Here is a 12,738-nt window from a genome sequence, read left to right as displayed (position 1 = left end):
ACCAGTTCCAATATATGATTATTTCAGAAGATACTACAACCGGTACAAGTAATGTAACGTCTTAAAATATTTTATAATTGTAAGGTCAGTGGATATCCAAAAACTAGTTAACACAATGATAATATTTGTAGGGGTAGTACTAAGAATTTGCAGCCAATGTAATAATTTTCAAAAATGAAGGTTTATATAAAATCAAAAAATAAAGTTTATTATTAGAGATTAACAAGAGTTATTTAAAGCAATTAATTTTATAAGTGTTGAACAATATAAAACACAAAAAGTTAGCAAAAATGCTCTTTGTACTTTTTTTCTTCTCTTCTTTTTTTATTTACTATAATAATAAATAAATCTACATACATATAACTGGAATGGTTGTTTGGGCAGAATCCATTCATCTTATTATATAATACCGTTAATATCATATAGGTAATATGATATTAACGGTATGTGCTGGGTATTTATAGAACACAAACAAATTTGAATTTTGAAATAAAAACAATGGCTAATTAAAAAAATGTATTCAATATTAATTCTTATCGCATCTAGTGCATCAAATCTTTGCATTTACCTATATGTATACTAACGTATGGTCCTAAAGTTTTGGTAAAAAATTCAGAAAGTGACAACTTTTATAAAAATAGTTTTATATTTTTATCATATTTTTAAACAACCTATGTTTACTATCCTAATTATAAAATAAAATTCAAACAGTGGACAAGGGATCGTTATTTTCGATTTGCCTAAGAATACCCCTGATGCGTTGCATCATCCTTTGGACAACTTCGGCCCCGAACAACGCCAATGTAAGGATGTGAGATGAAGCCAGCCTCAGAAATGGCACACAATACCAAAATTTTGTCCTCAGACTTTTTCTTACTTTTTAATCTCACATCATCAGGGACATTCCCATAATTGTCCGTGTAGAGCCCATCATTGCCGTTCATCTCAGAGTTGGACAATGTGAAATATTTCTCATCGTCTATCACGATCAACTTGTTGACGAAATGCACTCTCCTCAGCGCGCGGCAACATCTCGGAATTCTCTCTAGCTGGCCTCTGTATATTTTGGAGCTTTCCTCCTTTTTCGGAAGACAATATTGTTACTTGATAGGGTTCTAAACGCCGTAGTCTTTCCAATATTAAATATCCTGGCCAGTTTTCGCTGTATCCCTTCTTCACATTTTTTGATTGTGCGATAAATTGTCGATTTGCTAATGTTTTGATCCTGATAAATGGATTCCGCCCAACAAGATTATAAACTCCTCGACGAAGATCAATTTTATAAGACATTTTAAGAAGCAGAACCCAAAATCTTTTGCTTTGTTTATTGAAGTGACATGACTGATGACATTTCATTACCATGACTACTTCATTAAATGTATTTTATTACTTAACCAAACCAGATGAAAATTTTCCCAAAACTTTAGGACCATATGTTAGATAGATAGATTGCTTTATTTGACCACATTTTGTACAAAAATACAATTGTAGCATGTCATAAATACAGTTAAATATATACAAACTTAAATTAAAACTAAAACAACATGTAAAGTAAAATACAAGTACAGTGTATAAACAATGAATACAACATTTAAGTCGGTGGTTAAGTTTATATTAAAATATTCCGCCACCGAGTAGAACGCATGGACTATCAGAAAATTCTTCAAAACTGCCCTAAATTTACAAATATTATAACTTTTGACGGAGGTCGGAGGTAGGAATTACATTATACAGTTCAACAGTTAAAGAGTTTCTTGAAGATTTGGTGAGCCTAAATTTATTTCTAACAATTGACATAAAATGTATAGAGATGGTAGAGTCAATATGTGCAAATTAACAAAGTGTTGCTTACAGTGATCAAGGTAACCCACTCCTGCGAGGATTCGCACTGCCTTCTTTTGCAATTTAAATATTTGTGCGGAGCTAGATGAGTTTCCCAACAGTATCACACCATAGGAGATATGGCTATGAAAAAGCGCATAATAGACATTTTTTTAAGACCGATTGTTGACTAATAGCATACTTTAATTTCTCTCAACACAAATAAGGCGGATGACAGTTTAGGTCGTAAGGATTCGATGTGAGGTTACCAACCAAGTTGACCGTCAAGGTGCGTATTCATTATCCGAACGAACGAACGAACGAACGAACGAGGAACGAACGAACGAACGAACGAACGAACGAACGAACGAACGAACGAACGAACGAACGAACGAACGAACGAACGAACGAACGAACGAACGAACGAACGAACGAACGAACGAACGAAAGTGCGGTATATTTAGACAGGGACCGAACGCATGCGGCCGTTCGTTCGTTCGCTCGACCATCCGTTTCAAGTCGGTACATCAAAAGCGTTCGCGTCCGGTCTTCTCGTGCGCTTCTATCGTACGGTCCCCGTCCATACCACTAGCGAACATTCGTTCGTTCGGATAATGAATACGCACCTTCAAGCGAGGGCCTTGAGGCTGGTGAGCAGGTCGAACTAGTCATGTGCGATTTACCTAAGGCCTTCGACTCTGTCTCGCATGATCTTCTCATTGAAAAATTCCGGCATTATGGGATTAGAGAGGACTCTCTAAGGTTGATAGAGTCATATATGTCCCTAAGACAACAATCCGTTTCTTTTGACAACGAGAATTCCAATTTTAAATTTATGACTAATGGCGTACCACAAGGTTCTATCCTTGGCCCTATTCTATTTATTATATATGTGAACGATCTTTTCAGTTTTCTATTTTTCAGCCGCCACAAAAATATTAAAGAACTAGAAGAAAATAGTAAGCACCTTGTACCACAGATTGTACTAAAAGCTGAAAAATGGTTCTCTGGTAACTACCTGAGTTTGAATTCAGATAAAGCCTAAAAAATTATATTTTCCACTACACATCACATTTCTGGTGAGATAAGTGCTAGAGATTTAGTAATAACACTTGTATTACTTATTTAGTAATTACACTTGTTTTAGTAATAACACTATGTCCTGCACAACAATCTTGACTACAGCCTGAACTGTCGATTTTCCTTCGCGGAATCCATACTGAGCCATGTCAAGCAAACTGTTGCGCTCGAAATATTGAACAAGACTGTTCTTTATAATAACTTCAAAAATCTTTCCAAACACTGGTACGATTGATATTGGCCGGTAGTCGCTAGGGCAATTAACATCGCCTTTCTTGAAAATAGGTACGACTCTGGATACAGTATGATCGAAAAAAAAACGGCGTCCAGTTGGCTGGGAAATGACGATCGATGACATTTCCCATATAAATTTACATATAAAATGACTGCGATCTTCATTTCATGGTCGTCGCTGATGTCGTTTTTTATCCTTCATACAGTACTGTTTTTGCGTTTACAGTATTGTTTTGAACGTTGTCTGTCTTTCATTATTTTTTTTTGAACTAGGATATTTTATTGAACTAGTTAAGTAAAGCCGCATATAAAACAACAGATATTTTAATGATTTCAATTCTAGAAAATACGCCAGTATGTAATGTTAACCTGCATGTACATTGTAAGATCTTCCTAATGAATGAATTGTCGTCAACATCTGCATAAGATTGTTGGCATACGTCATATAAAAGACGTGTTATAAGTAAGGACTTTAACTATACAAATATAACAAAGAAGAAACCCACATAAATTTCAATTTCTGAAGAAGCGGTTTTGGCAGAAACTTATCAAACTCAACTCACAATTGCAAGCCTAAGAGTTGTACTAGAAAATGAAATCGATCCAAGAAAAGATTTATTACTTAAGACCCACATAAAAATTTAAGAAGTGAAGAAAAACACCAACAGAATTTTTAATAACTAATGGATGAAAATATTTTGGGTATAGATATTGTAATATAGACAGAGCAGTTGCATTTTACAAACGATATAAAAATACCAGAACAAGTTCAGCATTATAATTCTCATCATAGTCAAGAGCCATGCAATGATATACGACCACATAAAATTCGTAAAAATAACACTCTTCGGGACCGACATTCAGTTCCGGATATTTTCCGGTACATATACAGGGTGGATCTGAAAAGTGACTCACCCTTATAACTTTTTATTTTTTCAGATAAAAAATCGAGAATTGGTATATTAGTATATGACATAAATTATAGGATTGATTGACGTATTCAACTGTTTTCATTCACTTCCTACGTCACCGGAATTGACTACAACTTTTGATTTTTAAATGGCACCCTCGGTATTTTGTTACTTTATTCGTCAGAAAATGACACTCTAAATAGAATAACATATCATCTATTAACTTTTGAGATTTTCGAACATGGTTTGTTTGAAATTGCAACATGCGGTTCGTAACGAAAATTTGACTCGAAATGCCAAGTGTATGCCAAATACTTTTCCAAGTATGCTAATGTGCCACCGTCGCGTCGTTCTCTTTGAAAAAATTGAGATATGATTAAAAATACGATTTGGGCATCTTTTAACCGGCCAGGACAAGACACGAAAAACAATAGACGATCAAATCAATTTTTTCTAAGCTCCTTGATTAAAAATTAGGGTTTTTAACACAACCGAACACAAATGAAATTTAAAATACAATTTTATTTTAAGCGAAAATGTCAATAGTTAACATATGATATATCTTTCTATTCAGAATGTCATTTTCTATGGAATAAAGTAAAAAAATACCGAGGATACCATTTAAAAATCAAATTTTTTAGTAATTTCCGGTGAAACAGGAAGTGGCCGAAAATATTTGAATGCGCCAATCAATCCTAATTTATGTCATATACCGAGTCATATACTGATATACCAATTCTATAAAAATAAAAAATGTATCGGGGTGAGCCACTTTTGAGACGCACCCGGTATATTAATAAAAATCATCAGACACATATTGTTTCTTCTTTCGAAGTGTCATTTGCATTAAATTACTTAATATACTATTTATTTGAAGATTTTCTATGTAGAAAGCACTTCGAGTAAAAATCTATTAAAAAAGTGCAAGACTTGTAAGAGCCTTACAACTGGACCAATACTAAGACTCTGTACCCTGTAAGACCAACACTACTTATTAGACTGTAAGACCAAGACCAAGAAAGTCTTGGTCTTGGTCTTGCATTTGCTCATCACAACTATTATACCACTTTCAAACGAAATGGTACATTTTTCTAATATACACTCATCGGTACGAAAAACGGGCACCTTAAAATTTTTATATACTTTTAACTTTAATATATTTTGTTCTAATGGGCTGATTTTGATTATTTTTTCAGCAACTTGTAGCTTTATTGAGTTATTTGATTCTTTAGTATCTCTTTTTAAACTAAAGTGAAAGTTTCCATCTGTCAATTATACGAGGGAAAACAAAATGTTGTTATTATGGTGATAGTTTGAAACACCCTGTGGAATATGTTAACAGAGCAAGGACTTTTGCTCTGATCATCTCAATAGCTTTATTTTTACTAGAGATATTGGCTTTTGTAAAAGACAGTATCGATTTACAGCAATTTCAGCATTCATTTTGGGTCCTCATCAACACAATGTCACTGTCATTGAAAAGTCGTATTATTATTGTTTATTGATTTTTTCTCTAGTAAAGTTTTGAAGTATTGGCTTTTGCTGCTTTAATTGATCATGGTTGCGAGTGGGTAAATGAATTTCTAGATATATTACGAATTTTTTTGGAACTTTAGTTTCGGAGATATAAATTTAATCGGACCTTTTTAAAAAAATTAATTTTATTTTTCAGAAACTATTAGAGACAGAGTTTACCAAAAATGCTTTTTATTACTACTAGTGGGTAAATGAATTTCTAGATATATTACGAATTTTTTTGGAACTTTAGTTTCGGAGATATAAATTTAATCGGACCTTTTTAAAAAAATTAATTTTATTTTTCAGAAACTATTAGAGACAGAGTTTACCAAAAATGCTTTTTATTACTACTACTGGGTAAATAAATTTCTAGATACATTACGAATTTTTTTGGAACTTTAGTTTTGGAGAGTTTTATTTTTCGAGTTAAAACCATCTGCTAGAGTAACTGCCCAACAGACAATAATAATATGATTTTTCAAAGACAGTAACATTACGCAAATCATAAATACTATTTTATAGGTGTGTTGACTAGGACCAAAAACAAAGGCACGGTTTTAATGCAAAAATGCGAAAAAATGTTAGTGTCTTCCTCAAAAGCGAATATCTCCAAAAAAAAAACTCTTGAGATGAATGAAAAAACAAACTAACGAGAAAAGATACACCTAGACGATAAAATTATTTTTAAATGCCTTCCTATGTTAACGTACGTCACAGGGTGTTTCAAAATTTCACCAAAATATCTACATTTTAGTGAAGCTAAAAATTCTTAAAAAATCATCAAAATCGGTCCACTAGAATACAATAGGTAAAACTTTAGAATACATTAAAATTTTAAGGTGCCCGTTTTTCGTGCCGGTGAGTGTATTTTAGATAAATAATTAAGAAATTATGTCAAAAATTATGCATAGTAAACGACCAACAATAGTAAAATTGTTCAGTGACGTATATCGCTGTATATTTGTTTCGATTTTATGCCTGACAGATATTAAGTTTGGGTTCGCCATACGGCGGATATCGGGAATTTTGTACCGTTACGGAATTTAATAAGCACAAAGATGTATAAGGAAAGCAACTAAATTCGTACGGTGTATTTCGAAGTGACAGTAAAAATCCAACTGTCTTTAATTCAATTTATGTATACAGTTACGAAGTAATAAGTAATGGAAAATTAAATTCAACTGAAGAAAAGCTGTATGCAATAGGTATAACAATAACAAAAAAATATAAAATATAATATACAGGGTGGCGCACCTCATTCGCCTCGGTTGATTATACAAAAACGGAAAGCTGCAGAAACAAAATATTTTACCGGTATATGTGGGAAGGCAATGTGTGCATAATTTAAAATTATTTTGAAATGTACAGGGTGTGTCAGAAATAAGATCCACACCAAAGTTATATTTTTTCTTCCGGAACACCCGGTATTTTATTTCATATTTGGATTCTTGGACACAAAATAAGACATTTATTATGAGGGTTAAATATGTTTACAAGCTTTGGTTTTTAAGATATTTAAAAATATTTAAATATGCCTGCTATAATAAAAATGATTGTCGACACCCTGTACATTTACTTTTTTGCCAGAGAAATAAATTTTACTGAAAAATTTGCTTGCTTAGTTTAATGTATACAGAGATATTAAAAATTGCTGGTCTACTTTAAATATTTATTTTACATAAAAAAAATTGTTATTTCAATTGCAATACCCTGTATTTTTTAAAATAAGTCGATCAGATTTAAATGCTCTTTCAAACTAGTATAGCGTTTCCTATATCTACCTAGCTTAGATTTTGAATAAAGGGCATTTTTTTAAATAAAATGGCAACCAAAGGGGCTGATGTCGTCATGGCAAGTTTCTAGTAGTCTATTAACTGTCAATAACTATTTCCAAAATCTAAATTAGTTTGTGAACTTTACTTTAAATTTATAGCACTTTCCTTTTATTTAATTTACCCCTACACTAGTTTAATAAATAATATATGTTAAAAATGTTTTTATTATTTTATCAAGAAAAACGAAGAACTAGTTCTTTGATTTATTTTACGATGACTTGTAGATATATGGATTTTCTATAAAATAACCAATTACGGCAAATTCATTTTCTTCACTTCGAACGACAGTTTTCTGCCTAATAGTTTTTTTTATAAAAAACACTACTAGGACAAGTAGTTTTTCAAAGGAACGCTTATCAGGAAGATTCCTATTTGGATATTTTTTAAGCCCTGGGGGCCAAGAAGATATTTTTCTCACAAAATAAAATCACTAGTAACATATCCATTCGTTCGGACAGCAGGTATTGTTTTATTTTTCTTGGAAAAATAATTAATTCTGAAAGGTATTGAAAAGCGTGTTCAGGGTGTTGATAATTCTATTGTAGGATGCATATTTAAATATCTTTAAAACCAAAAATTTATATAATTTTATCTCAAAAACCAAAAATCATATTTAACACTAATAACAAATCCCTTTTTTAGGTCCAAAAATCCAAAAATGAAATAAAATACCGGGTGTTACATAAGAAAATATATAAGTTTGGTATGGATCTTAGTTCTGAAACACCCTGTATATTTCAAAATAATTTTAAATTGTGCACATTACCTCCCCCCACATACCCATAAAATATTTTGTTTCTACATCTTTCCGTTTTCGTATAATCAACCGAGGCGAATGAGGTGCGCCACCCTGTATAATCAAATTGGATTTGGAATAATATGTTTATGTATTATTGTTAACAAATAGAAATTGGCACGCGCAAGTTCATAAGACAAAATCTGTAGTATCATATTATTAGGCTAATTCGAGTTCAACCGCTGAGTTTTTTTTTTCTAATTTAATGTTCAATTTTATGGATTACTAACACAACATATCGTCCCATTGCTGCCAAAAGTCACTAACTTACTTTTTATTACTTCCGAGAAAAATGCGTCTAAAGATGAATTGCATTGCATAAAGTTGTTATAGTTATTAGTTAACTATTCGGTATTAAAATAAAACATAAATAGCCAGAAATCGTAGTTAATGACTTTTGCAATCGATTCTCCGCTTCAAAATATAGTTAGTGATTGAATTTAGTTGTTCGGAAAAATGTTAGTTAGCGACTTTTGGCAGCAATGGGACGATATTAAAGCAATGGGACGATATTACGTAGCAGCAATGGGACGATATTAAGTATATAATATTATAGATCTGTACTAATACTGTAATTATTGTGTTACTAATTAATTGTATTATGTAAAAAAACATATTTATGCATCTAAATGTTTCTAAATTGAAATGTTGTAGGCTAGCAAAAAATATGATATACAGGGTGGTTCAAACTGTATTCCGAAAACTTCGGCAGCATATTCTGCAGATAAAAATAAGTAAAAAAGTTCGTATAAATGTATGTTCTAAAATGCTTAGTTTCGGAGATACAGGGTGTAGAAGTTTCATTTTTATTTTGATTTTTTCCAAATAATTTCTGAAATAATGTCAATATTTGGATGAAAATTGGTATCTGGGAGTTTTTTGACATGAAAAATTGGATTTTGATGTCAATATAACTCCTACTAGTAGAGGGCGCCACCTACATAGTTTTAACTAGTTTGAAGAGTAATAACTTTTCGTCCGTACCTGTATAAAACTACCGAGTAAAAAAATATACATTTACAACGTTTTCCACATGAAAAAGGTCTCTTGGTAAAAATAGCTACGAGTAATGGTTTTCGAGATATTTGGAATCGAAATTATCAATACCTGTCATCATTGACATAAATTAAACATGCGTTGACTAAATAGTTATTAGACTGAAATCATAAATTTGAAATGTTTTTGTGCCAAAAGTTCAACAGAAACTGTTTTATCATCAATTTTTTCAGAACAATTTATGATTAATTTAAAAAAATAAAAGTTTCCCAAATTTATTATTTCAGTGAAATAACTATGTATATATCTATTCAAAGTGTTTATTTTTAGTCAATAATGACATGTATTGACTATTTCCATTCTAAATATCTTCAGAAGGGTAGCTGGTAGCGATTTTTACAAAGAGATATTTTGTACGTAAAAAGTCACAGAGATGTATAATTTTTCGCTCGGTAGTTTTATACAGGTACGGACAAAAAGTTATTACGCTTCAAATCAGTTAAAACACGTGTAGGTGGCGCCCTCTACTAGTAGGAGTAATATTGTCATCAAAATCAAATTTCTCATGTCAAAAAACTCCCATACACCAATTTTCATCCAAATATTGACGAATATTGAAACTTTTTTACTTATTTTTATCTGCAGAATATGCTGCCGAAGTTTCCGGAATACAGTTCGGACCACCCTGTATAATATCAAAATTAATCGAGTAAAAAGGTATTATTACCTAGATAGCTGTTTAAAAACTATATATCCCGGGTGTTTCTCAAAAGTGGCTCACCCCCTATAACGTTTTTATTTTTTCAGATAAATGAACGAGATTTGTTAAGTTAGAATATGACAAAAATGGGGATTGATTGATGGTTTTCGGCATTCATACTTAATGGTTTTCGGCCACTTCCTGTTTCACCGGAAACGACTACAACTATTTATTTTTAAATGACACCTTCGGTATTTTTATACTTTATTACTTATGTCATATACTAACATACCAAATCTCGTTTTTCTATCTGAAAATTATTATATTCAAAATCATTATAAAATATTTAAATAATCATTCTAAAGAGAAACGAAAAATATGATATCAAGTTTAGTAAATGCACAATCCAAATTTGAGCTACTTTCTGTGATGCATTTAAAAAAGTTGAAAAAACCGTGATTTTCTTTCACACTATATGATCAAAATATCTTCGTAGGCAAATGCTGAATTAAAGATTCTTATACGAAAAACCCTATCAAACCCGATTTTTTCGCATTTCTTCTATTCTAAAAATTCTATATTCTAACTTAAATTTAACAAGTTACTTAAAATTATTATTACTTTACTCTTTGTTTTTTACTGTTAATTCATGCTAAAATAAATTGATAACTGAATAATTAAATTAATTAATTAGTGAATAATCTATAGTACAAAATTTTATTAAGATTGTGTAGTAGGCTATTAAATATCAGTATTAATTTAAATACCAATTATTCAATATTGGGTTTTGGTCTTATTATTTTATGCGTTTAGTATTCGTTCAGTATTCTGTTTTGCTTTAGATGCTTGTAGTTACTTTTGGTTCGTATTTTTTTCCCTTACTATTGGTTGTTGTGAGATTATTGTTAAATAAACAATGTCAAACACAAGGATGAGCGGGTCTGGTCATAGTATTGCAGTCTTGACCTTGGCCTTGGTCTTGCACAGAAAGCAAAAGCAAAACAAAGACCGACCAGTGCAAGACTTTCGCAAGACCAAACATGCAAGACTTTTGCGATCTTGCATTTCTTTTTCACGTTTATGTGATCTAGTGACGTAAGAAATTACATATTTGTTCAAAGTTATTGTTCTAATTTATTACAAATTAGTGTAATAAAATGCTGCTTTAATATAACATATTGAAAAATAAAAAAAAAATGTCCACCAAAACTGGACGATGCAAAACCAAGATCAAGGGAGTTGTGGTGTTGGTCTCGCATATGTGCTCATCATTAATCAAAAATAAATAAGTTTAATATACAAGTTTGTATACCTCAGTCCTATACAATAATTTTTAAAATGTCAAAAATTTATAAAATTCTGAATTATTTATAGATATATTCAAATTATTTATCTGGGTCAATCGGTAGAATGTTAGGCCTTACCACAAAAATAAGCTAAAAAACTTACTTTTAAAACACGTATGACTCGGCGATTTTCGTTCACTAACCGCACACCACACTATTTTACTTGGCTGAAGAACTACTGATGTATTCGAAAGGCACCTGCAGGTTGAAGCTCTCGGCGTAGCGGTACCCATATCAGCTGACGACACCTGAAATACAACGAGATACTATACGTTTATATGTCGATTCCTGGTAAAATATTGTATCGAAGGGTGTAAATAATGGTGTTTTATTTAGAATAAACAATTTGTTACAAGTGGTGACAGCTTTTTCTATAGAGGGTGATGACAATTTCGATGCTCAACATTGGCATCTCAGAAACTACGAGAGATACGAATTCGGTTAAATGGAAAAAAGTTGCGTAATTAGAAGTTTGACAAACATCTACGAAGAAAACCCCGGTATCATGATTAGTTTCGAATTTATGTAAAAAAAATGAAAATAATACGTTTATTTTAAATGACTATATCTTCAGAACTACTGTATCTATTGCGACGTAAGATGGTAGTTTTATATTTTTGATCTCGGAATGCCGTTTTCAGAAAATTTCTAAGCTTTCTAGATTTCGCACAATAACAGTCTAGTTTTTGTTTTCTTATGGCCGCCATTTTGAATTTTTATACTATTAGATAGAGCGAAAAAAAAGTCTATGCGGTATCTATGTCTATGTGGTATCTAATTTTTATTCATTATTATGTAAATTCACTATAGATATTAGATTTTCTAAATATTCGCCTAAGATCAAGTCTGCCTTGGAAATCCAATTGACACTTTATATGTCAGCAAGTTATTTTTTGTTTATTTTATAAAGTATAATAATTTTAATAAGTGTCAAATCTGGACACACAAAAATTTATAGTAGATAGTTTAAAGTGTATTAATAGTCAACAATATGTTCACAAGTCAAGAAAAACGAGATATGTATGACGTTTATTAAAAAAATTTATTAAAAATAATAGAAATTCCGATATAGTATCCGCAAGTCATAGAACATTGTATTCTGAAAGAACACAGCCTTATCGCACTATTTTCGCAAGGATTTCAAGAAATTTAGCAGTTATAATTAAAGAAATTTAGCTTTAAAAAACAAGAGTGCAATATTTTAAAAGGCTTATTATAGTTATTAATGATACAAGTTCGATACGAACATCATAATGAAACGCGTGTAACGTTAAGCCACGAGGCGTTGGCCGAGTGGCTTAGTTACACAAGTTTCATTAAAAAGTTCCTATCGAACGTGTATCATTTAAAATTTAATCTACGACGCGACACGAGGGACGATCCAAAGAGATTTGATTTAATTTAAAATATCAGAGATATCCTCATTAAAATTAAAATTCAAAATTATCAGGTGGCCATATTAGTCGACGCCGTGGTAACCGTGCTTGTTGATTGTTTCCAT

The 12,738-nt window shown here is 31.4% G+C and overlaps 1 protein-coding gene across 2 annotated transcripts in view; it reads right to left on the bottom strand.

Moving 5' to 3' along the window:
• LOC115878084 overlaps positions 1–12,738 on the bottom strand; it is an 82,263-nt gene that overhangs the window by 14,095 nt on the left and 55,430 nt on the right. For both annotated transcript variants that reach the window (XM_030894444.1, XM_030894453.1), the window contains exon 2: positions 11,341–11,485. The gene's annotated coding sequence lies outside the window, so the exon portion shown is untranslated. The remainder of the gene's footprint in view (positions 1–11,340; positions 11,486–12,738) is intronic.

This window comes from Sitophilus oryzae, unplaced genomic scaffold (genome assembly GCF_002938485.1).
Source record: "Sitophilus oryzae breed Bouriz unplaced genomic scaffold, Soryzae_2.0 scaffold_1062_pilon_pilon, whole genome shotgun sequence".
In the NCBI taxonomy this organism is placed as follows: domain Eukaryota; kingdom Metazoa; phylum Arthropoda; class Insecta; order Coleoptera; family Curculionidae; genus Sitophilus; species Sitophilus oryzae.
Note: the sequence above shows the minus strand (reverse complement) of the source record. Positions and strands in the feature narration are given on the sequence as shown.